Below are 24390 nucleotides of genomic sequence, written 5' to 3' on the forward strand. Positions count from 1 at the left end.
AAATGACCTTTAGCTAGGATGCCAGAATTTTACTTCTTTGTTGTTCAAGTGTGGACCCTAAACCAGTTTCGTCAGCATTACCTGGCTGCTTGTTAAAAGTGTAAAATCCCAGGCTCAATCAAAGAGTGAGAATCTAATTCAGAAATTCATTTCTCTGAATCATAATCTGCATTTTAAAAAGATTCTAAAATGATTCTTATGCATGTCAAAGTTTAAGAAAGGATGTTTTACTTTGCTTCCATTAACGCATCAAAACATTGACATGTTTGCCTTAGATTTACTGATTCTAAAATGTACATTTTTAATTTATATTTTAACATCTTTAAAATTACGTTATGTATTATAATCTATAATGTCTCATATTTCAGATAGCGAAAGTGTTTTTCACTTCAGTAGTATATAATGTAATGATATATCTTGAAATTGGTGGAATCTTTGATTATGTGAAATATAGTAGGCATCATTTTGTTAAGCAGAGAACCAAGTAGGATAAAGCATAAAGCAGGTACAATAAAAATAGCTAATATTTTCTGAGCATTTATTACACACTACATATTTTGTTAAGTCATGCATTTTCTACTTAATCATGAAGCACTTTAACCAGCTCCATTTTATGGATAGAAATAAGACTTGAGTTAAATAAATTTCCACATCACCATATGGACTATGTTAGATTCAGATAACAATCAGGTCTCTCTGATTCCAGAGGTCATGCTCTTAACCATGAAGCTATTGCTTCTGACAGATTTTTCTGTTACTGTAGAAGTAGCAGGAAAGGGTAGAAATGAGAAAAAGTCTAAAGTAGAACTTTTGTTTTGTTTTGTTTTGTTTTTGTTTTGTGGGGGGTAGGGAAGGGATATTAAGGTCCATGGACTTAGAGCTGGCAATGTTGGAGGCTGGAAATGTAAGAAAAGCATATGTAAAATAGAAGGTGATATTCAAAACTGCCAATGTATAAAAAAATTTCAGAACAGAAGAGAAGAAAAGGGCAGGCTGAAGTGAGGCTCTAAGCTGAGCACCTGGGAGTGGGGGAAAAGGTGTTAGTATTGGTGATGGTGAAGCATTGCCTTGTCTTGCTGTGTTATCAAGGGCCATCTCTCTACAGGTATTGGAAACACATCGATAGTAAGCCTGTGAAGAAAAGCAATGGGAATTTCCCAGTGTTTTATTTGCATCGATAGGGTTTTCTTCTTTTTAATTTCTCTAGTATTTTAATGTTACACAAAAATAAGAACATTTCCTATGGTAACACAATCCACATTTTACCTCCTACCTTTCTGCCAACTGCTATGACTGCAACCTTCATAAACTAGTTTGCTCAATGAGATCACCAACAGCTCCAAATTGAAGATGCTCAAGGTAAATGATGATAATAGTCTCTGTCATCAGTAGAGTACTTGCAATTTCCCAGGTACCCCAAGAAGACCTTTCTATATGACACCCACTGTGTTACTATGGCCACTCTAAAGATGAGGAAAGAGCTGCTTAGAGGACTTGAGAGCTTAATGTTGCACAAACAGTAAGTGATAGAGATGAAAGTTCCTAATTTTTATTCACATGATCAACTGGTAGAGGAGGCAGCTAAGGAAATATAAATGAAGTTGCTTCACACATAGCAAAAGTAACAAAAGACCTAGGGGCACCTGGGTGGCTCAGTCAGTTGAACGGACTACTCTTGATTTCGGTTCAGGTCATCATCCCAGGGTGGTGGGATCAAGCTCCAAGCTCAGCGTGGAGCCTGCCTAAGATTCTCTCTCTCTTTCCCTCTACCCCTCCCCACCTCTCATGCATTGTCTTTCTCTCTCAAATTAAAAAAAAAAAAAAAAGGAAAAGGCCTAGTTTGCATGAAAAGTCTGACTTTTAGTTCTCCCAGGTTAATTCTGACTGAGGTCCCCATGCATTCTCAATATTATCCTCGATTGGACAAAGAACCATATGGTTAATTTTCAGAGAGTGGTTAACTATGGTAATTCAGAAACAATCAGAATTAGCCCTCATTCTTATTGAGTTTGGGTAATTCAGAAAGAGTGGGTTCCATTCAGATTATTTTGTTCACTTCAGTCAAGTAATTGGCTACCAAATACTTAAAACCAGAAAGATAAGCAAAGAAGTATTTGCATGACTTGGCCCAAACCACATGCAAATGTGATCTCTAACGAATAACAGCATCCTACCTCTGAATCCTCAGGGCAGGGATTCTCTTTGCTCACATCAGTTTGGAAATAAGCATATTTATTACACTAAGTAATATTGTAAGTATTGCTAATAATGATGCTGGTAATCTCTTCCTGTAAAAGGCTGCACTCACTGTTGTTGTAAGCCCCTTCCTGCTGATAAATTGCCCACAGGTTAAGGCAAGTCTCTTATAAATACTGCGGTGTGCCAGCCCAGGAGAATAAAGTAAGCACAACTTCAAAATAATTATGGCAAAAAGCCATTTCCTATTGTCACTAAGTGTTTTAAAGGTTTTTATAATATAATAAAAACATGCTCTAGCAATTTGTCGTCTCATAATATATACTTTCTTTTACAATCAGAAAATTTATTAAATAAACAGTCCATCATCTTAATTGGTATGAGAGCATGCCTGAGTCCTGAGGAGAATGAATTCCCTCAGGCACCCTTAGAAGATGATCTGTTCAGCTTAAAAGGCGCTTTCCTGCTGGGTGGATACTGTTCCAATCTGTTTATCTCTGTAAGTCTAGGAACACTTTCCGTATTTTCATATATTTCTCCCCATATTATTTGAACACATAGAGAAGGAATATTGTTACCAAGTGACTTTTTCTCATGTGTGCCTCAATGGAATTCTATTTTCAAAACATAAAAGTAGAGAAATACTGGCACGATCATAGGTGGAGAAAAATGGGAGGGGAAAAAAAGGAAAGCAAGTCATCTTTTTCATCTTGAAAGAGAAGCCTGTATTTCTAATATTTTGCTTGTGGGATTTTGGTTCTGAAACTGCAAATAAGGATCTCTTAGATTTTGTGGTTCTAAATTTATTTTGGTGAAGCATGTTGCAAACCCAAACCTCCCTAATCAATACAGATAGTCTAAACTGCTTCATCTTGGGGCGCCTGGGTGGCTCAGTCAGTTGAGCAACCGACTTCGGCTCAGGTCATGATCTCAGGGTTTGTGAGTCGCCGCCCCACGTGGGGCTCTGTGCTGACAGCTCGGAGCCTGGAGCCTGCTTCGGACGGATTCTGTGTCTCCCTCTCTCTGCCCCTCCCCCATGCATGCTGGGTCTCTCTGTGTCTCAGAAATAAATAAACATTAAAAAAAAATGTTTTTTAAAATAAACTGCTTCATCTTTTCCTCTCAATGATGTAAAATTTGCTTCTTTTCTGAAAGGAATGTTTTCAAGCATTGCTTATATAATCATGATCCTAATCTCTGCCCCCCCCCCACCTTTGTTTTTCTTAAGAAATGAGGAGAGAATCTTAGACCAGTAGAAAAGTCAAGGAAGAAAAAAGTGGATCTTTTTCTGCAATATTTCAATTGCATTATATAAAAACTGGGTTACTCCCTCCCTAGAATGCATTCTTAGCCTTAAACTTCATAGTTGATTTCTTACTCTTTCTACTTTTGTCATTTAGCTTCCTTTCCCTTTTTGGATATTATTAATAAGATTATTTTCCAGGGAATTTGAACATAATCCTACTGAATTGCTACAATTAGCTTTGTATTCCAGGTGTTATTAATATCTTTCTGTTCTTGTTGTTGTTGTAAAAATTGAATTTTTTTGTTATTTTGCTAAGGTTACTTTGGTTAAAAGGCCATTATAAGAGTTAATAGTTATTTAAGACTACCATGTGCCAGGCACTTTACAAATCATCTCAACAAAACTACAAATTATCATCATTCTACAAATGATGAAATAATGAAGTAATATTGATACAAGCTGGCTGAGTCCAAGGACCCAGTGGGGAATCCCACAGGACCTGCCAAGAGGGTCCTTGGCTTCGTGTAGGACAGAAATCAAACTCAAGCCAAGAGGAAGTGAGAGCAAGGTTTACTGAACGTACAGAGAGAATGAGGATACAGACATCGTCTAGGAGACGTGGAAAGGTAAGAAGAATGAGTCTCATCTTTGCTTGGGGTCTGGGGTTTTTACTGAGGATTGTGGTCCTGTGCACACATCTTCTCAGGCATCCAGGAACAAAGATGAGTGTTTAGATGTCCTCCATAAGTCACTTATTCCCTGGAGCTAGGGTTCTTGGTGAGTCGGTGGGCTTGGAAAACATTCACGATTACCCCATCCGGTCACTCCCTAGATGTTATCTATTGTGCTCCTGGAAGACTCCAAAGAAATCATTAACTCCTTGACCTGTATAAGGAGGACATACATTATCTGAATTATAAGCCGTGTGTAAGGTGGCGATGCAGGTTCCTAGCAAGAATAGAAGCAGGAAAAGGAGCAAAAAAGTGGTTTTTTTCCATGGGGTCCCTTTAGTTTCCCTGTCTCAATGTAAAGTGTATATTAGAAAGAAAATGCAGCATAATGAAGTATAGCCAACAGGTACAGCATACGGTTTGAATTTGAACTCTTACCTGTTGTGGTACAAAGCATGTTCTTTTTTCACTATACCAATTTTGCGGTAAGTGATTAATCTGTTACATGAAAATACCAACATTAGCTGTGCTGTTTCAGGCCCTAGAGAAGATAAGGTGTGAAGACTAGTTACCACAAAAGAAACAGTGGTATCTCTTTAAGGTAGAAAAGATCTAAATATGAGGATTCATTTAGAAAAATAATAACCATGGACATATTATACACAATCCAAGTACTTACACATGTTGTAGGAAAAGGTAACTTTGTTTTAGAGAAATCATATATATAATTTGAATTTCTCCCTGCTGAAAAGGAATTTATTCACTCCCTCTGAGCAAAACAAACTCAAAAATACTGATATCCTTATCTTTAGTCTATTGGAAAACCATACTGAAGTAATACCTATGACTCATCCCTCAATTTATTCCATTTTTTATTCTTAGTTTCTCTTTTGGAAAAAAAAAAATAGTCGTGGTCATTTAAACAATAATAAGATTTAAAATTTTTGAAATCAGTTCCTACATGGAAACATTGGTTCTGTTAAAAAGAAAACCACAAGCCCAAGATGGAGTCATTTGCCTGCAGGACAGCAAAACAAGACTTAATTGCAGTTCCAACTTCTCCAGGGTGGAATTTTAAGCCAATCAGTCTGGAATTTTCTGTTTAGCACCAATGAGGTAATCTGTCACTTGGGCCTTCTTCATTCCTCCCAAAGGAAGATGAAGTGCTCCACCCAGTAAGACTTCCTGTTTTTCTCCCTAAGGGAAGGTGACCTTACCTGAAACAATTTTTTCTTCTTTTGCTAATAACTTCTTGCCCCACCCTTCTTCCTATAAAAACCTCCCATTTACTGGACAGCTTCTCAGAGGAACTTTACTCTACTTGCTGCCCTATTTATAAATCGCTTCACAAAGACAATTCGATCTTCAAATTTATTTGGTTGAATTTTTGTTTTCTTAAACAGTTGTTTTTCTTGTTTTTCCTCTATTTAACTTTTTTTTTTTTTTTTTACTTAAAACAATAAGAAAGCCTGGTGATTTGATTTTATAGAATAAAAATAAAGGAAAGTTCAAGTGATTATCCCCAATATACAAACTCCTTCAACATAGAAGTACAGGGCAGAAGAGAGAAGTTTGTTTTCTATAATGAGTTATCTTGATAGGCTTTATGTACCAATTCAAAGCACTGTATAATTGCTCATTTTTCCTGTCTTTGCCTATAGTTATAATGAGAAAGAGAGGAAAAGTTAATTTTCCTACTTAATACTCATGTTTTGCTTCATTCTGAATTCGGAAAAATTTAATAGCTTTAGCACATGGTAGAAATCATGTTTATTTTAGTCCTAAGACCCTGACATATTTTTCTAGCACATGGTAGACAGAGACCCCTATTTATGCATTTAGCTCATGTTTTTATTTATGCCTTAGTGTTTTTAAAAATACCAGATCAAATTGTAAGCCAATCCATAATGTCTTCTGCATAACTGTGTGGGAGTTAAACCACAAATATTATCTATATTTATATTGGGCTGCCCCACCCCTTGGCTGTCTCCTCAGCCCTGGTTTACTAAGGCTGACACTCCTGGGTATGGTGGCGCCATTTCCATTTGGCATAGCTGTCTACACCGGCCTTTCCCTTCTGTTGTCTGTCTTTGGCACAAACCAGTGAATGAAGTCATGCAAAAATGTGTGGCTAGTCATTGGGGATGCCTGGGACTGCGATAATGGAGACAGTTAATCTGGCAGTGTGTCCTATGGTTTCTGAATTATCTCCTCTCTATACAGGTTTTTGGCTGGCCTGATAAATGTATGCTAAACTTTATATGCACAGAAGCAGTGCATTTAAGAGCAGAGTGCATGAAGTAGTGTACTAAAATGCATAGAAGTCACCCCAAGCTGCCATCTGGCCAGCAAATTCTCATTGAGCTATTCCCATAGTCCTTTAGCTTGGCTTTTTATGCACATATACTTTGTTGGAAGATAGAGACAATACTTTGTGGTTGTATATACACTCCTGTTAAGTTCCAGGTATACTGATGATCCAGTTGTATAACAGCCTAACACTTCTATATAAGTCTACAGATCTGTGAATTGGAAAAAGCTTCAGGTGTTTTCAGAGGAGTTACTGGTCAATCATAAGTATTTATCATAAGAGCTTACTATGTGCCCAGAATCTTTAAAAGAAGAGGAGAGGGAGTGGGTGGGGAAGAAAGAGAAGATTGTTTATAAGTCTAATTTTGGTGACAGGAAAAGGAGAAACTGGCTAAAAGTATGAAAGAACTCTCAGAGATTGTAAAACTGACTTTGGCTTCATAGTCAGGTGAGGTTTGGTGCAGCAGGCAAATTGGAGCTGGGCACTGACTTGGAGTCCTGGGTAAAGGATCATTAACACCATCGACTAATATTCAGTGGGTGTCTGTAATATGCACAGTGCAATGTGATTGTACAAGATGTGGGGAAACAAAGTAATATAAGATACACACTTTTTACTCAGGGTTTCACAATCTAATAAGAAACACATCAATAGAAAAATAAATAGTAATCCATCCCAACAGATTATAATGCTAAATAAGAGATTCTGACAGCAAGTGTAACATAAAGTCAGAAGAGTGGGATTAGCTGGCCAAGAAGGAATGCATGCATGAGGTGGAATTTAAAATGGTCTTTAATTGGTGAGCTGATCTTGGATATGTACAAAATACACCCCCAAAGATTTGTTATCTCCAACATGCATAATTAAACAGACACAGGGTTTGTGTCAAGAATAGTGGGACTAAGTGAGAATTAAAGACAAAGAGTTGTGAATTATAGGGTCATAAATTTGGAAGAGACTAGACTATCACTTAACTCAAATGTGGCAATTGCTTTTACAACCATGAAGCTTCTATAAAACCACTTTATAGTGGTAGCAGGTGTGCTATTGAGTACATTATGCCTGGATTGGGTAGGACTATTCATGCCAGGCTTAAAGGTTTATGCATCATCCTCCAAGAGAAAAAGAATCACTGAAAAAAATTAACGAGGCAAAACGTGTATAAAAAATATATATGCAGATACTATATATTAAAATCTCACAATCAATATACCAGTTATCAGATCCAATTAGAAGACATGAGCAGGCAGATCAATGAAGAAACTATTGAATTTGTCAAACTATAAGGCGTGTGCTTTAGACAAAGTGTGGTGGCAGCAGAAATATTGAAATGATGGGTCCATTGTTAAAGAGAGGCTGAAGAAAATACTACTTTAGTGGGGGGGGGGGGACGCCCATTAATTTCAGTTTTTGGCATGCTTTTTTTTTAATGTTTATCCATTTATTTTGAGAAAGAGAGAGAGAGAGGAAGCAAATATGCAGGGGAGGGGCAGAGAGAGAGAATTCCAAACAGGCTTCACACTGTCAGCACAGGGCCCAACATGGGGCTCGATCTCATGAACCGAGAGATCATGCCCTGAGCTGAAATCAAGAATCAGATACCCAACCAACTGAGCCACCCCGGTGCCCTTAGGCATGCTTATTTTGAGTTAACAGTGGAGCAAGACAGAAATTTAGCATAAAGGTTGGCATATAAGACTGACACATTCCAGTCTCCACCTACAGGTAGAGAGAGAATGGTATCTCTTGGGTGCCTTCAGCTTGATCATTGAGCATGGTGTGAGGTCTTCATCCTGCATCATAATGGAGGTTAAGACTGGGATTATAAAAAGAAGTCACAGTTATCACAAAATTGAAAAAAATTCTAGATCTTTCTGGTTTGTAAAACTGACAAGTTGAGCTCTAAATCCGCTCTTCTTCCCACATGCTCAGAAAGATTTCAGGTGTGTTTTACGTCTATCTGTGTGGCAAAATGCAAACCACAGTGGAACTTACTGGCAAGTCTCAGATCCTCACACCAATGCTGTTACTTTGTTAAGTGGAGAGCAGCAGCAGAAAATTTACATATAAATATTTCTTTCTTGCAGAATGTAGCACCCTTAAAATCTTTATTTCCCGTCCCCTCCAGCCTTCCAAAAAAAGGAAAAGAAGGAAGGATGGAAAGGGAAGGAAGGAAGGAAGGAAGGAAGGAAGGAAGGAAGGAAGGAAGGAAAGAAAGGAAGAAAGAAAGAGAGAAAGAAAGAAAAGAAAGAAAGAAAGATTTCCTTCTATATCTAATTTCTGCATCCAGATGAATACCGATCATAGATGAATATCACATCCAGATGATGTGATAGCAGGCTGAAGATGAACATAAAGCCAGTAAGTGGAGAGATCAATAAACAATATGGTCAGATCCATTCCACACAACACTTTTAATGCACCATATTGAATTAATACAAATGCCTTTGGTACAATAGCAAAATTATTTATGAAACAATAGAAAATCTGCTCTTAAGTAGAAAAAAAGCACTGCACACGATTTCAGTGAAAAAAAGAACCAGATGTTACACATACTTAAAAAAAACACAATCCCATATGCAGTTACCCATGAAATATTCAACACATACATAAGTTTAGGGCTTACTGGCATGATTTCTTTCCTCCCTCTCACCTTCATGCTAATCTTCCACATGTCAGCATTTCTTTGAAATCAGGGTGTATTACTAAAGTGGAGTATAGAGAGCCAACTGAGGATTGATTCCAGTTGAAATTTTTGTAGAATGCCAGGGATGTCCTCATCTGTGAAAGGAAGAGGGTGCAGTCACTACATGTCAGGAATGTAGGCGTGCAGGCAGTGCTGTGTACCATTTGCTATCTCCAGAACCAGAAATGGATTGATTTCTGCAAATAAAATTAATAACAGCAATGTGGTGCAAGGACAGGGGTTATTTATGTAGTCCAGATTCCTATACTAAGGATGAAAAAGTAGACATGAGTTTATCAATTAAATTCCCACCAATGGGAGTCACCTAAAATGTCTCAACTACAAAATCAAACCCTTTAATTCTGTAGTCTGATTGAAATACATTTGTATATTAAAGTTTTTTTTAAAGATAATATTGAATAAAAAGCAGCCAACTATACCAACCATATGTTTACCCACTTGTCTTTTCAACTGACACAGAAGCCCCAGGAACTTCTTGCATTTAGGATTTTTGTTAACTGTGCTTTACTAATGTTCTTAGACTTTTAACATGGATTTTATTTTATTTCATTTTTGCTCACAATTAGACCTGGTATATTCTAAAGCCTAGAGCCATTGTTAGGAAATACGTGGATACTCTGTCACCCACTCAAAAATGGAGACCTTTTGTTTTTATACGCTAGTTTATTTCTTTATAAATTTAACAACACTGGGACTGTCTCATGTGCCCACACTGCTGTCAGATTTCTCTCTGAAAATAAGAGTCAGTCGCTTTTCAAAGAATCGCAGGATCCTTGATCCTAGGGGGTTTAAAGAGCACTGAAGGTGGACAGCAGTGGGTTTTTCCTAGACTTATAGCTAAGCCCCTATAGGAAAACTTGGATCTCCAGGCTAGAGGAGATGTTCTAAACACAATTACTATTTCACTAAGGGTACAAATATATCAATCAACATCTCCTTTTTTTTTTTTTTTTAATATTAGAACACTGATGGACAAGCTTTCCCAATACTTTACAAAACATATTTTAACAACATTCCTTCCTTCATTCAAAACAGTCCCTTATCTAGGTATTTGGGATTCATTAATCAGCAAAGACAGAAAGACTCCTTGGTCTCCATAAAGCACCTCCATAAAGCATCAAAGATGATATAAATTTAGAATTAGATATGAATATGGATATATAAATATATAAGGATATCTAAATAGAGAAATAGCATTTTTTCAACTTTTTAAATTTAAATTTTAGTTAATACACAGTGCAATATTGGTTTCAGAAGTAGAATTCAGTGATTCATCACTTATATACAACACCCAGTACTCAACACAAGTGTCCTCCTTGGAGAACTAACATTTATATGATACACACACACACACACACACACACACACACACACACATATACCAATTCAAAATAAACTCATTTACATATATGCATACATGCAGCTATCCTAACAGACATGTATGGCTTCTACATAGAATTTCTTACAAGACAAGCAGACTTCAGGGTATTTGCTTGAGAACAGAGTTTTGGCTTGTCAATTTAATCTGCTTTCCATAATAAGGAAAAAGCATGGTATAGGCATAGCAAATCTTCTCATAACATATGTAGAGGATTTTTCTAAAACTTACCCATAACCCTTATAACACATTTCAATACAAAAAAAAAAAAAATAATTTGAGCTGGGCCACAGAAATAAATGCCTCACAAAATGATGAAGAAAAATAAAAGTAGATGGAGAAGGGTACAAAAAATGTAAATCAGCACATCATTACCTACCGTGAGTGGGGATAATGTATAAATTGTTCCCATTGTCAGGACTGAGCGGAGCCCCCTGAGCTACCGTAGAAAGTACTGTAGCTGATGATGTGCCATTTAGTTATCAGATATTCACCACTGGACATACTCTAAATTTGCTCAGTTGGAGGAGCTCACCTATTTGGGATTAATTAAGATAAGCAGAGACTTTCTTTCAGCATTGTCTTCCCTTCCCAAAAAAAAAAAAAATCTGCAAGATGAGCACTGATGAAAGGAATAATTAAAAACCATGTTGACAATTGAACATAGAGGGGAAAGAAAGAGAAGGAAACCAAGAAACAGACTCTTAACTATAGAGAACAAACTGATCATTACCAGAGGGGAGGTGGGTAAGGACATGTGTTACGTAAGTGATGGAGATTAAAGAGGGCACTTGTGATAAGCTCTGGGTATTGTATGGAAGTGCTGAATCATTGTGTTGTACACCTGAAACTAATACTATGCTGCATGTTAACTAACTGGAGTTTAAATAAAAACTTAAAAAAATTAAAAAACAACTCTTTTAAGAAATTAGCAATTATGATTGTTGATATTAAAAACTGTGCTTTAATAAGTTTCTTCTCTTTTCCTCCTTCCTTCTCCTTCCTCTATCACTTCCAATATATCTTTCTTCCACACCCAGTCTTATATTTTTTCTTAAAAAATAAGCAATGAGAAGAAAATTCTATAACTCCTTAAATCTGTGCGTATTTGAGAAGACAGTGGGTCAAGTGTAAAGTTGGGAAGAAGACAAGACTATGAACGACTGACTAATAGCCCGTGTGGAAATAGAAACCAAAGACTGGCACTTAAAATATTCCAGGGGCACCTGGGTGGCTCAGTCAGTTAAGCATCTAACTCTTGAATTAGGCTTAGGTCATGAACTCACAATTTATGAGACCGAGCTCTCTGTCAGGCTTTATGCTGACAGCAAGGAGCCAGGCCAGCTTGGAATTCTCTTTCCTTTCTCTGCCTCTCTCTCTCTCTCTCTCAAAATACATAAATAAATATTTAAAAAAATAAACAAAAATAAATTATCCCAGACAACAGAATGGTTGTTATAAGTGGTTTTGGCTGTTACTAGCCATTCTGCAGGGTACATAGTCATAGAGTTACAAAGTGTGATGGTTTTTAGTAAAGACCTGGATTTTAGGTTTGAAGCTTTAGAGATGAGGTGCACCAGTAAGACAGATAAGCATAAACATGGACAATGTAGTTAGATGACCCATGGATGTCCACTTCAGCAGGAAGACACTGGCTTTGAGGAACTCAGTCTTTGGATATGGGACTCTAAGTCACCAACTGAATTCTGAGGTAGTCCCGGCTCCCACATAAGGGAGTAAATCAGAGCAAAGCAAGGTTCATTCATCCCAGGCACAACTAAGGGATTAGACAGGCAATGAGAACATGAATTAAAGTGGAAACCAAATCAGAAGCTGAGGCCAGTGACAAGCACAGTTAGGACTTTGAGCACAGACATTCTGTTATCAAAAACATTTTCAAAGTGAGGACACCAGAGAGGGTTCAAAACTGTGAGGCTCAAGGGTCAACCACCTGTGACCCAAGGTCTCAGGTCAGATTTGCCACAAATATGACTACTGGCACAGTACAGATCCCACATTGTGATCTGGATTAGTTTAGTGCTAATCAAGAGTCCAGAAAAAGATGCTACCATTTATCAGATTCCTTCTATATGTCTGGCCAAGTATCAGATGCTTTGCATACCACTCTTTAAGGTAGGCAGCATTAATTCCATTATGGTGATAAAAGGAATTAAAGGCAAAAAAGAGTCTGGCTTAAACTCTTAAGTCAAGATTGTTCTAGGAGTTAAGGCAGGGTTGATTACATGGAGAGGGATCTGAAAGAGCTGAGGAAAGCACAGTGAGCTTAATGGACAGAGGGTCATTCAGCTGACTTCCTGGCAGCATTCTCATCTATAAGTCTTGTAGTCATCTACCACATGGAGTAGTCATGGGGGTTTTGGTATCTACTCAAGATTGTAAGGTGAAATTCTGTTACATGCCAGAAAATATCTAGGCACTGGGAATAGTCACGAACTAGTTGGTGTCTATTCTCACAGAGTCCATATACTAGTAGTTGATACCCAAATGGGTTTCTAAACCAATTGTGCAAATCTCATGTCCAATATAGACTTGTGAGATATGTCCTCAGCTGAGGACATTTGAAAAAGTTTTTCTTTCCAAAAAAATTATGATCCTTCCCTTTCATAATGCGAGCACAAAGCAACATAGCTCAGTGTGCAGTTGAGACCGAGGATGACAATGGTGTGGGAAGCATGGGTCCCTGATGACATTATTGATCATCTGGTCAGACTATTCTACAACCTGCTCTGTTAACAGACTGCAGTTATGCGAAATCATTTCTTGACTCTTTAATGTGTAAGCTATTATAAATTTGGTTTGTTCTATAATTTGTAGTTAAAATTTGCCAACTCGTTACACAGACCAAGAGCTGAATCAAAGTATCTGTCGTGTAGGCTAATTTTAGTACATAAGACAGGCCTTTGAAGAGACATAGTCAAAGAGTATTGTCTAGGTTGGGATAGGGCAGGTGAAGAGAGAGATGGAATCCAAATTGTAACAGATAGAAGAGTAGCATTGAAAGGATACAAAGAAAATGGCCGATAAAAAAGCCCAGCATGAGATGTGAAAGTTCTCCTCTAAAAACAAAACAAAACAAAAGTATAAGGGAAAGAACTAGAGTCAGCCAGCAAGTTGCCTTCCCAAAATATTTTTGGAAATAAAATTTACTTTTCCCAGAATTTCCGGAGCAGATTTAGTGCCCACCATTTCTGTTTGTCTATATTGGTTTTAAAGGTAGGGGTCGTAGAGTATCCAGTCAGAGTCAAATAGCATTGATCTTGATAATTTTCATTGCAATGAATTCATTATCTCCTGTGAACAGCCCTTGCACTGCTCTTCTGTTTCTACACTGGGCTCGTTTTATGTTCTGGGAGATACTAATATGAAGGTAGAGTCAGTGTAGGGCAGGAAAAAATGAATTTGGTATAGAAAAGTCTTGGATTTAAATCTCAATTTTAAAATAGACATTTTAGGATAACCAGCTGTTATTATCACGGCTTATTCCTCCTGGATGGCAATATTTTTTCAATATTTAATTGAATTCTCAAACTTAAGGACAGGAGGCTTTTTAAAAAATAATAGAAAACTACTAGTATTATAAGGAATGTGTACATTTAAAATATCAAAATATCCTTTTCAAAGACTGAACTTGAACAAAGGGACCTCAAGAATGTTGGTAAACACTAGCATCAACTATAGTAGCAATTAAGTATTTCTTATACTTTGAAAACTTTAAATACTGTTATTTTAGAAAAAGCACAGTTTTATATAGAATAATATAAAATTAAAACAATAGCTCATTGTTAAAGTTCCATGCTAAGGATACCAGACATAATTGAGTTACATTAACTCACACGAAATAGGACCCAGTGGTCACATCCTGATTACCATTCTCAATTAACACTGCTACATTTTTTAATGCCTATGTTTAATGTCAAAGCATTAAGAGGATTCCAGGATAAGAAATCTATTAGTGTTTCAAAAATATGTTCCAAACCAGAGAGACTAGAAACAGAATGAAACCATATGTCATTTGCACTAAAGTGATAATTTCAGCAATATGAATTAATCAAGTTTCTCAAGGGAAGGCTATAATTTAAAAAGTAGTAAAGAAATTCAGTGTTAAGCACAAGGCTGAATCAGCTTGTTTAAGACACAAAACAACAGACTGAAAAAACTGTAGAAGTATTATACATGAGGGAGAGACCATTTCCACATCCCTAACTGCCAAGTGAACGTATTCATATCAAACGATGACCTTTCCACTTGTTCTTGAGGACTAATGATGACCCTCCCAGGGCCTGGAAAAAGTATGCCTTCAATATATTGTTTTTGAATGAATGAAAACTCAAAAGAAAACAACATCAGAGAAAGAGAAAACTTAAAATTTAGAATTATAATTGAAAGAAGCCTGGGCAGTGCAATCTGGATCTGGGTTCTAGTGCTGACTTTGCCATTAGTTATTTTTATAATAGCAAATTAATTGAAACCCAGTTGTTACATCTCTAAGTTTGGATTACTAGGTCTCTAAAACCCTTTACAACTCTTCATTCTACCACAAAAACTATGGCTTAGCTTTAAAAAATTAGGCCATAAAATATCCCAGAAGTTGAGACAAAGGAAAGGAAATATGGAAAATGGCCAAAAATTAGTAACGGTAGATGATTTGAAAGATTGTGTTTGTTTTTAAGATTGGAACCATCTGAATAAAATTAGATGGAGACAATCCCTTAGGGTCTGAATATATTTAAATAGAAACAACCAATCTAAACTACAAAGAAGACATCCTTGAAGAAAATAGAAAGCAAAGCTTCCAAATAGGAGAGATAATATTTAGAAGTTGTTCGTTTATACATTCAGTCAACAAACACGTAAATGTGTTCTCCATGTCAGATATCCAGCTAGGCACAGAGGGTTTAAGGATAAGTGAGAGCCCCTGTCCTCCAGGAAGTATATCTGGCAATGAGTTCACAATCTAGTCTGGAAATGCAAGTCTGAGGATTTAAAAGAAAAAGCCACAAAAAATAAATTCAGATAATAATAGTGTAGTCTTCAAATTGAAATTTATGTATTTTTAAAACCAAAAAAAGAATATAATTATCATTTTCATCTTTAATTTATTGGAAAAGCTAAATTAATTGACTTGAATATTAACTTGAAATAGTTACAAGTTAAATGAGTAAAACAGGCTGAAATAGAATTTTCTCTTGCCATTTGACCTACGCAAAATGCATAATTGCTCTAAGCATCTTTAATTAGAGTGCTTAATATATGTATATTGAAACTCATTTGTTTTTTTCCTTCTCAAGCAAGAAATTTGTAAAGATTAAGAATATTGGATAAAAAGAGTAAAATTTCTTTAAAAAATTTAAACACAAAACTAAACTGCTTTGCCAAAAGTTTCTATTAATTTCAAATGCATTACTTAAAAATTCCAAACTATTCTCGTGAGCAAAGAGCATTTTAATTATTTTATATTTTTGTTGTATTACCAAAAATGTATTATTTTTAAAATTTTGTATTTTTTTTATTACTAGTTAGGGTCCACATATTTCCATATGTTTAGCAATTCATTTTCTCCTATGCAAATTGTCATGGCATTTACCACTTATTAGGACCTTGCTGTTCTATATTCTTCTAAGTTGTATGTATTTTTAAAATCAAATACATTAAATCTTCATCATATTTCCTATAAATATTATTCTGTATGTAGAAGTTGCCTCTTTAGTGTAGACTTCTCTAATTCGATTGTAATACATTTAAAGCTTAATGTATATAAAACAGTTTTAAAACCATATAACATGATACTTTACTTAATGCCATTTGTAAAATATAACATTTTTAATGATAAACCCATTATTTTTAAAAATAATATAGTTCAATGATAAAATGTCAAGTTCTGGCATTATAACATAAGCAATACATAAATTATTAATAAATAAAATATGTAGTTCAAATGTTACAGTCAAAAATAATTTGGAAGAAAAATCAGCATTTTTTAATGTTTATTTTTTATTTTGAGAGAAAGAGAACAAACAGGGGAGGGGCAGAAAGAGAAAGAAAGAGAGAAAATCCACGCAGACTCTGCACTGACAGACGTGGGACTCGAACTCACAAAACATGAGAATATGACCTGAGCAGAAATCAAGAGTTGGATTCTTAACTGACTTGGCCACCCAGGTGCCCCTAAAAATAGGATTTATGAACAAAATTATTTTAAGCTGATGGTGCTATCAATAGGTTTATGGTAAGCTATACACAATAACACATGTAATAACAACAGCTAAGTTCTACTAAGTCCTTTCTGTATATCGGGCACTGTGCTAAGTACTTTGTAAAAAGTATCTAATCCTTTGAAAGGAGAGTTTGACCTTTCTCTACAATAAACTCTATTATTTTGGGGATGAGCTCTTTTCAAAAATATCCTGGAAAACTTTGGAAATCTATAAGGCATTGTCAGTATTTGGAGCCTAAAGGAAATTTTGCTATTCTTCAGAACAGTAGTTCCCTGAAATGTTCATGGGTGCTATTTTATTTCCTTCCCTTCCCTTCCCTTCCCTTCCCTTCCCTTCCCTTCCCTTCCCTTCCCTTCCACTCCACTCCATTCCATCCCATCCCTTCCCATCCCATCCCATCCTATCCTATCCTGCTTCATTTCATTTCTTTCTGAATTAGGAGGGAAATCCATGGTAAATGATTTTGGGAAATCCTGAGTTAAAACTAAATGTTTCTTTCCTACAGGACTTCTTAACACTTTTTGCAAACTTCTATGCATTGTCATTCTCCAAAGAGATAACAGGATATTCAGTATATTGACTATACACATTGACCACAGAAGGTCCTCTTTTCTTTTCTTTTTTTCCCCTGTGAACCTAGAGATTCGTGAACTATTTTAAGTAATACTAGGTTAACAATTTGTTTAACAGTCCAATGGAAATGGCAATCAGGAGATTAGGTTACTAAGGCCCTTCCCAAGCAGTACTGATATTTAAAGGAAGCTCCCTTGTTTAACCATAAAACCCCACTCTTGGTGCATTCTGAAAGAGATACCTGTGCAGAGGGAGAAATTCAGAAGAGAAATGAAGTTGAGAGAAGGGATATGTTTATGAAGGCAAAATATTTTATGAGAACCATCAAAGTACCAGATACTTTTCCAACTTCTGGGGATGAACAAGTTTAAATGTGCTGTAAGGGAGATTGCTAAGTTAACAGTCACAATCCACAGGGAAAAAGTTAGGTGTTCCCCAGGAGCATAGAAAAAGAACACCCAGAGTTCTTGTAGGAGATGTCAGAGAAGGATTAATGGAAAGGAGAGTTTTTACCTAAATATTGGAAATTTAATATAATTAATTGAGTCATAGATGGTGATGTACATTCCAAGAGGGTTAATAATCAGTATAAAGGCATGGCAGTGTGAAAGAATATGGAGGTTGTTTGGAAAAGCAAATGATTTGGTAGGCTGCAGGTAGGATTGGTAAAACATGAAGCTGGAAAAGTAATCAGGGATCAGATTATGAGAGCCTTGTTTTTTATATGAACAACATAATCTTTGTAAGATTTTAGGCAGGGAAGTGATCTGACTGAATAGTTTTTAGAAGGGTCACCTGGGAAGTCTGTGGAGGGTGAGAAAGTGGTAAGGTGAGCAGTCAGGGGCAATACAACAGGTACAGAAGTTTGAGGATTTAGATGTATGATAAACAGGAGAAGATAGGGTAGGGAGGGAACCAAGTTGGGGCTCTATTTAAAGATATTTGTAAGTTATGACAGGACTTGGTGACATGTTGACTGTGGGTGCCTAGGATCAAAGAGGGTCTGAAGACAACAGCTTTATCATGGAAACTGGGACCCCAATAGTGTTTTTCTTTCAAAAGGATCTGAGATCATTGCATGGTCTTATTTTTAAAATCAGAAAAAGGAATAGTCTTCAGGATAAGTGGTATATTCATAGTATTTTCATTCTTATGCCTATTTATTCAGACTATAAAAATAAAAATACATTATATTTTATACAATTATATTTTCAGATATAATTGATGTGATATTTGAGAGTATTTCCTTTCATGCTCTTTTTCTGAGAATATGGGGAGGAGCAGTGAGTGAATGTGTATGTTTATGGCTGTATGGTGAAGACCCAACTTCCATACCATGCTGCAGCCTGAGTTTCCATTTAATATTATTATATCATGAACATTTTCCCATCTGTTTTCATCTGTTTGAGCTGCTATAACAAAAATGTCATAGACTGGGTAGCTTAAACAACAAACATTTATTTTTTACAGTTCGGCAGGCTAGAAAGTCCAAAGTCAGCAGATTTAGCGTTTGGCGAAAGCTTGCTTCCTGGTTCGTAGATAGCCATCTTCTCTTTCTGTCTGTGCATGGCTAATAGAGTGAGGGAACTCTCTAGAATCTCCCAGAGAATTAAAAGGGCACTAATCCCATTTCTGAGGGCTCTACCTTCATAACCTAATTACTTCCTAAAGTGCCTACTTCCTAACACCATCATATGGTGGGGATTAGGATTTCGACATATGAATTTGGGGGGATGTGGCATTCAGTCCATAACACCATCATTAGAAATTGTTCCTCAGAGTCATTGAAGTTCATTTTTAATGGCTATATTAGATTCTATTTCCTAACTGTCTGACTTAATTTAACTTTTTCCCTCTCTTTTAATATTTAAGTTCTTTCCTTTTTCTTTCTTTTTCTTTCCTTTTTATCTTTCTTTTTTTTTTCTATATAGAAGTCAGTGCCTTGATAATATCATTTCACCTAAGTTTTTTCAGATTTTTCTGATAATTTATTTGTCATAGATTCCTAGAAATGGAATTACTTTATCAGAGGCGATAAACATTCCTGATATTGTATGAGTATTGAATTTTTTTTTCAGAAAGCTTGAAACATCTTGTTACTTATTAATTGACCATTAATTATTTGACCTTCATTTAATATATTTAACCTATCTTCAAATTCTGTTTGTTAGATATTGTACAATTATTTTAATTCCGCTGGTTTAAAAATTAGCTAGAGATTGGGTTATTGCTAATTATAGTTCCTTGGAAAATGTGTTTTCTTTTTTCTAAAATAAATCACATAATTTCTTTGCAAATTTAAGTTTTTCTAAATTTAATAAAAGTGGAAAAATCCATCAAGCATAGAAATTATTTAATTCTTCTGTGTTTAACATATGTTTCTAGTTTTTGCTAAAATTAATATGTTCATGATAGAAAATTTGGAAAAATATGATAACATCTACAGGAAGAAATTACTTACAACCCTACCATCCAAAGAGAACCATCTCTAATGTGTGTTCCACAATGGCATTTTGGGTTTTTTTTGTTTGTTTTGTCACCAATCTGACCCAAGTGCCTAGAACAGTGCAGGGTATATGGTTGGTGTTTAGCAAACATTTGTTTAATAAATAAATATTTTAACTTGATTTTCAGTATTCTACATAGTTATTTTTAATAGCTAACATGTATTGATCAATATGCCAAGCTTCATGCTAAATGTTCCATACAACATCTCATTTAATACAACAACTGTGTTTGGAGGAACCACCGTAGTGTTCAGTTGGCAAGTCTGGAGTCTGAACTTGAAACAGACGGTGCGGCCTGTAAAATTTCACATGATAGCCAACAGTTTAAGCTGTGGCAGGCTCCCAGGCACGTTGCCAATAGCGGGCATACTTCTAACCATCACACAATTCTGCCCCCTAAAAGGCAGATAAACCATCATTTTATTAGGATTTATTATTTTAAAACCACTTTTGTTTGTAATCCATTTCTTAAATCTCTAAGTGTTTGATTTCCTGGATCTAGTAGCATTTACTAAAACATTTCCATTTTTTTGGGTAATTCTAATATGTTGTTAAATTAATTTGATTTTATCATTAGAAACAATATGTGGTCTGCATTCTGATGATTACTTGAAATTTGATTGCTATCAGTTGAAGTACTAGATCAAAGAAATTATTATTTATAAGGTTCCTGATTTAAACTAAGTAGTTTCTACCCTCTGAAAGATTGCTGATGGGCTCATTACAACTGCATAAGCAGCCCTCGATCTTTTTGGTCTTAGGACTCCTTTAATTTTTTTTTTTTTAATGTTTATTTATATTTGAGAGAGAGCAGAAAGATATGAAGACAGAATTTGAAGCAGACTCCAGGCTCTGAGCTGTCAGCATAGAGCCCGATGTGGGCCTTGAACTCATGAGCCATGAAATCATGACCTGAGCTGAAGTCAGATGCTTAACCAACTGAGCCACCCAGGCGCCCCTCTTGGGACCCCTTTAGATTCTGAAAACTTATTGAAGATCCCAAAGAGCTTTCGTTTATGTGATTCAGTGCTATCTGTACTTACCATATTGGACATCAAAATTAGAAAAAAATTGTAAACAAACATTTCATTAGCTATCAGAGTGATGATTCATCACACATTAAATAAGCTCTAGAAAACTCTACAGTACTCCTGTGAGGGACTGAGAGTGAAAAAGACAAATGATGTCATGGTGTTATGAAAATACTTTTGAGAATGTGGTTTCTGTGAAGAGTCCATGTTGATTCCCCGGGTGCCTAGATAATAACTCTTTGAGAACCACTGTACTATGCCGTGCTTAGTATTTTAATTTATCATTTAAAAATCCTTTCATGTTGATGGACAAAGAATAATACATCGTTCTTGTTTTAATTCGCATCCATTTGGGGGAACCTGAGTGTCTCATTAAGTGTCTGACTTTTGATTTCAGCTCAGATCATGATCTCACAGTTCGTGAGATCAAGCCACACATTGGGCTCTGTGCTGACAGCACGGGAGACCTGCTTGGGATTCTCTCTCTCCCTCTCTCTACCTCTCTTTCTCCCTCTCTCTCTCAAAAGTAAATAATAAAAACTTTTTTAAAAACTTGCATTTATTTGGATCATTATTTGTATTTTCCCTCTTATGATCTTCTCATTTTAATTTTTTTGTCTTTCACTTTTCCTAATTGTCCAATTCAAAATCTCTTCACATTTTCACTTGAAATGTTGACAATAACACAACTTTGCTTTTCATTTTCTTTCCAGCATGCTGATGCAAATTTATGTTACTCGTTATCAACTGTTCTGGCAGACTTTAAGCTCATAAGCCCTCAGAATAAGTCTACCTGACTTCATATATGCCAGAGTTGATCCATGTGTGCCCTACAGACAGTTCCAGGAAAAGAAACCTGTCTTGAAACACTAATGATCTGTTTAACTTCTCTCTGAGAGTTTGTAATACATAACCTCCCTAATGTGTACCTCAAGGTAAGCTTCTTTTCACATTTTTTTCCTCATTCTGTTCTCAAAGGTGTAAGGAGAAAAGTCACAGGAAAAGACACAGGATAGACATGGATACCTTCACTCACTGTTGTTGTGTCCCCCAAATTTACTACTTAGTGCTCTTTTAGCCATTTGGGTCTTCAAACACTTGTCAGGATACCTGCTGTTTTATAAGACTCTTTTGCTATTTAATTGCATTCTCTTAGCTCTAAAAATTGTTTCTAAGTGATGCCTACACTTACATTTCTAGTCATCATCCATTTACATTTTTCACTTTAACATATAAAATTTGGATGCATTCTTAATAGATTATTGCAGGTGTCATATTGTTTCAACTGACATTGTATTGTCTTGTCTAGATATTAGTCATATTTCCTTCTGTAGAACATAACCTCCCATGTTTAAAAAGCTTATCTAATTTTTCCACAATAAGGTTGAGTTTATCTCAAAAAAAAAAATCCCTTGCAGCATTTAGGTTTACAGAAATTATGTTCTGTCAAAATATTTTATAATGGTAGCATTAAATATTGCCCTAAGGAATAATATAGCTAAAAGTTGACTGAGAAATAATATCTTGGTGTTATGCCACATTAGAATAATTTTTTATTTCCTGGAGATAATATTTTATGGCCAGACTGTTGAAAGAGCATCTATATTTGCCCACATAGTAGAATATTTAAATGGGAAAGTTAAGGATTCATGATGCATTACTAAATTATGAATTCGACTGCTACCTCCATACATTCCTACTCATAAAAGCCCCCTTTCCACTTTGGACTAAATGAAGTGGTTAATAGTTTGGGCAGAGTATTTAGCTTCTGAAAATAGCCTGCAGATAAAGGATGACATTGGTGATAAATATAACATACAACTGACAATTTACATACAGTTCTGGTGCCTACAGTAGTACATGATAATTAGCAATCACCCCTGGCAACTCTCTGTATCCTCCCCTCCATCTGTTGCTTCACTTTGGGTTTTAGGCAACTAAAATATTGAGTATTTAGAGTGTTTCTTGGTGCTATGAATTTTAGTTTTAAATATATACATACAGATAAGTGTAAAAGATTATATAATACAATTAATAATATTAGTGACTCAAGGACTCAAGAACTTTTCTGTATCTAGCATTGGTTAGACTACATGTCAGATATTTGAAAAACATCTTCAACCTTCATCTAGATATCTAGCATCACTTTAGATCTTGAAAAAGTGGTAAAATCAACTCTGAGCATTATGAGTGCAATATCATGTAAAAGATTACATAGAATAGCTGAACATAGTCCGTACCAGGGAAATTTCCTCATGATGTTAAGAAAAGAAATATTGTGGGGTTTTTTGGAACACAAGACCAACTATTTAATGATATGAATGTGATGAACTCAGGAAACAAACTTTATAGTATAGTCATTAAAACATGGATGCTAGGAATCAGACTCCCTGGGTTGTAATCCATAATCAGCTATTTATTAGCCATGTAACCTTGATCAAGTTTCTTTACCTCTCTTTGCCTCAATTTTTCTCTTTGTCTCAATTTTTGCATTAGTAAAATGAGCAAAATAATAGTATCTCTAGGGTTGTTATGAGGATTGTTATGCTAATATTCATAAACACTTATAACAATGTCTGCCACAGAGTAAATTATATGTGGTTGTTAAATGGATAAAGAAAAAATAAACACTCTATGCTTATCTCATCTTTGTTCATTTTAATGTTGAAACTATGAACGAAGCTCAAAAATGTGCTTGTGCCTAATTAATCATAGAATTCTTATTGTTCTCATGTTATTCTTTTAAAGATAATCTTATTAAATATCAGTAATATCATGATAGAATGAATTCAGTTGACTTCTATCCACACTTATTATGAATAAAATATGTTTCCATTTGAAAAATAGGGTATCTATTTTCATACTGACCATTGCTTGTTGGAAGTGTTCCAAATAAGACTAATGCCAATTAATATAATAGCTGACGGTGCTTACTAGTCAATGTACCAAAAATTCTTTTTAAAAGCTACAGAAAATCTTGTATTGCATGTGAGTATTTTTAGCTGAACAAGAGAACATAACTAAAACCCTGGAGGTATAGATTAGATAATTAGTCACAGTGTGCTCTTTGCAGATCCCAACAGAAATTAACTAAATCTAAACCACTAATGATGGACAGTATGACCTGAGAGTAAATAGTGGCCCTATTACTGTCTATTTGCTGACGTCTTCCTTTTTTAAAATGTGTTTTTAAAATACATAAATGTTTTCCTGTATCTTGGTCAGAATATCTTTAATTCTAGGATAGAAGATTTTATCCTAATGCTGTTAATTAGCAGTAAAATAATGATGGAGTAGGGACATAAAAGTAGTTACCTCTCGCCTATTTTTGATATAAATTCTAAATAAAAGGCAAGAAATGAAGGAAACTAACTTGTTTCCTGTTTTAAAAATATTAATACCACTAATATTCCTTAATAGTTGAATAATCTGGAATTTGAAAGTTAGAAAATAACACCTCAATCAATGTTGTAGTTACATAGTGTATAATAAATATAAATAAAACACAAACGAAAAGCTATAGTTATCATCAAA

At 35.4% G+C, this 24390-nt stretch overlaps 1 long non-coding RNA gene across 3 annotated transcripts in view; it reads left to right on the plus strand.

Annotated features, from left to right (window-relative positions):
- The window catches only part of LOC122229504, a 102690-nt gene that overhangs the window by 49083 nt on the left and 29217 nt on the right, over nucleotides 1–24390 (plus strand). Inside the window, exon 6 of one of the 3 annotated variants that reach the window (XR_006207010.1) lies at nucleotides 21570–21791. The exons of the other annotated variants lie outside the window; for them this stretch is intronic. This is a non-coding gene — a long non-coding RNA (uncharacterized LOC122229504). The remainder of the gene's footprint in view (nucleotides 1–21569; nucleotides 21792–24390) is intronic. 3 annotated transcript variants of the gene reach the window in all.

The sequence above is a fragment of the Panthera leo genome, chromosome C2, assembly GCF_018350215.1.
Source record: "Panthera leo isolate Ple1 chromosome C2, P.leo_Ple1_pat1.1, whole genome shotgun sequence".
NCBI classification, from domain to species: Eukaryota; Metazoa; Chordata; class Mammalia; order Carnivora; family Felidae; genus Panthera; species Panthera leo.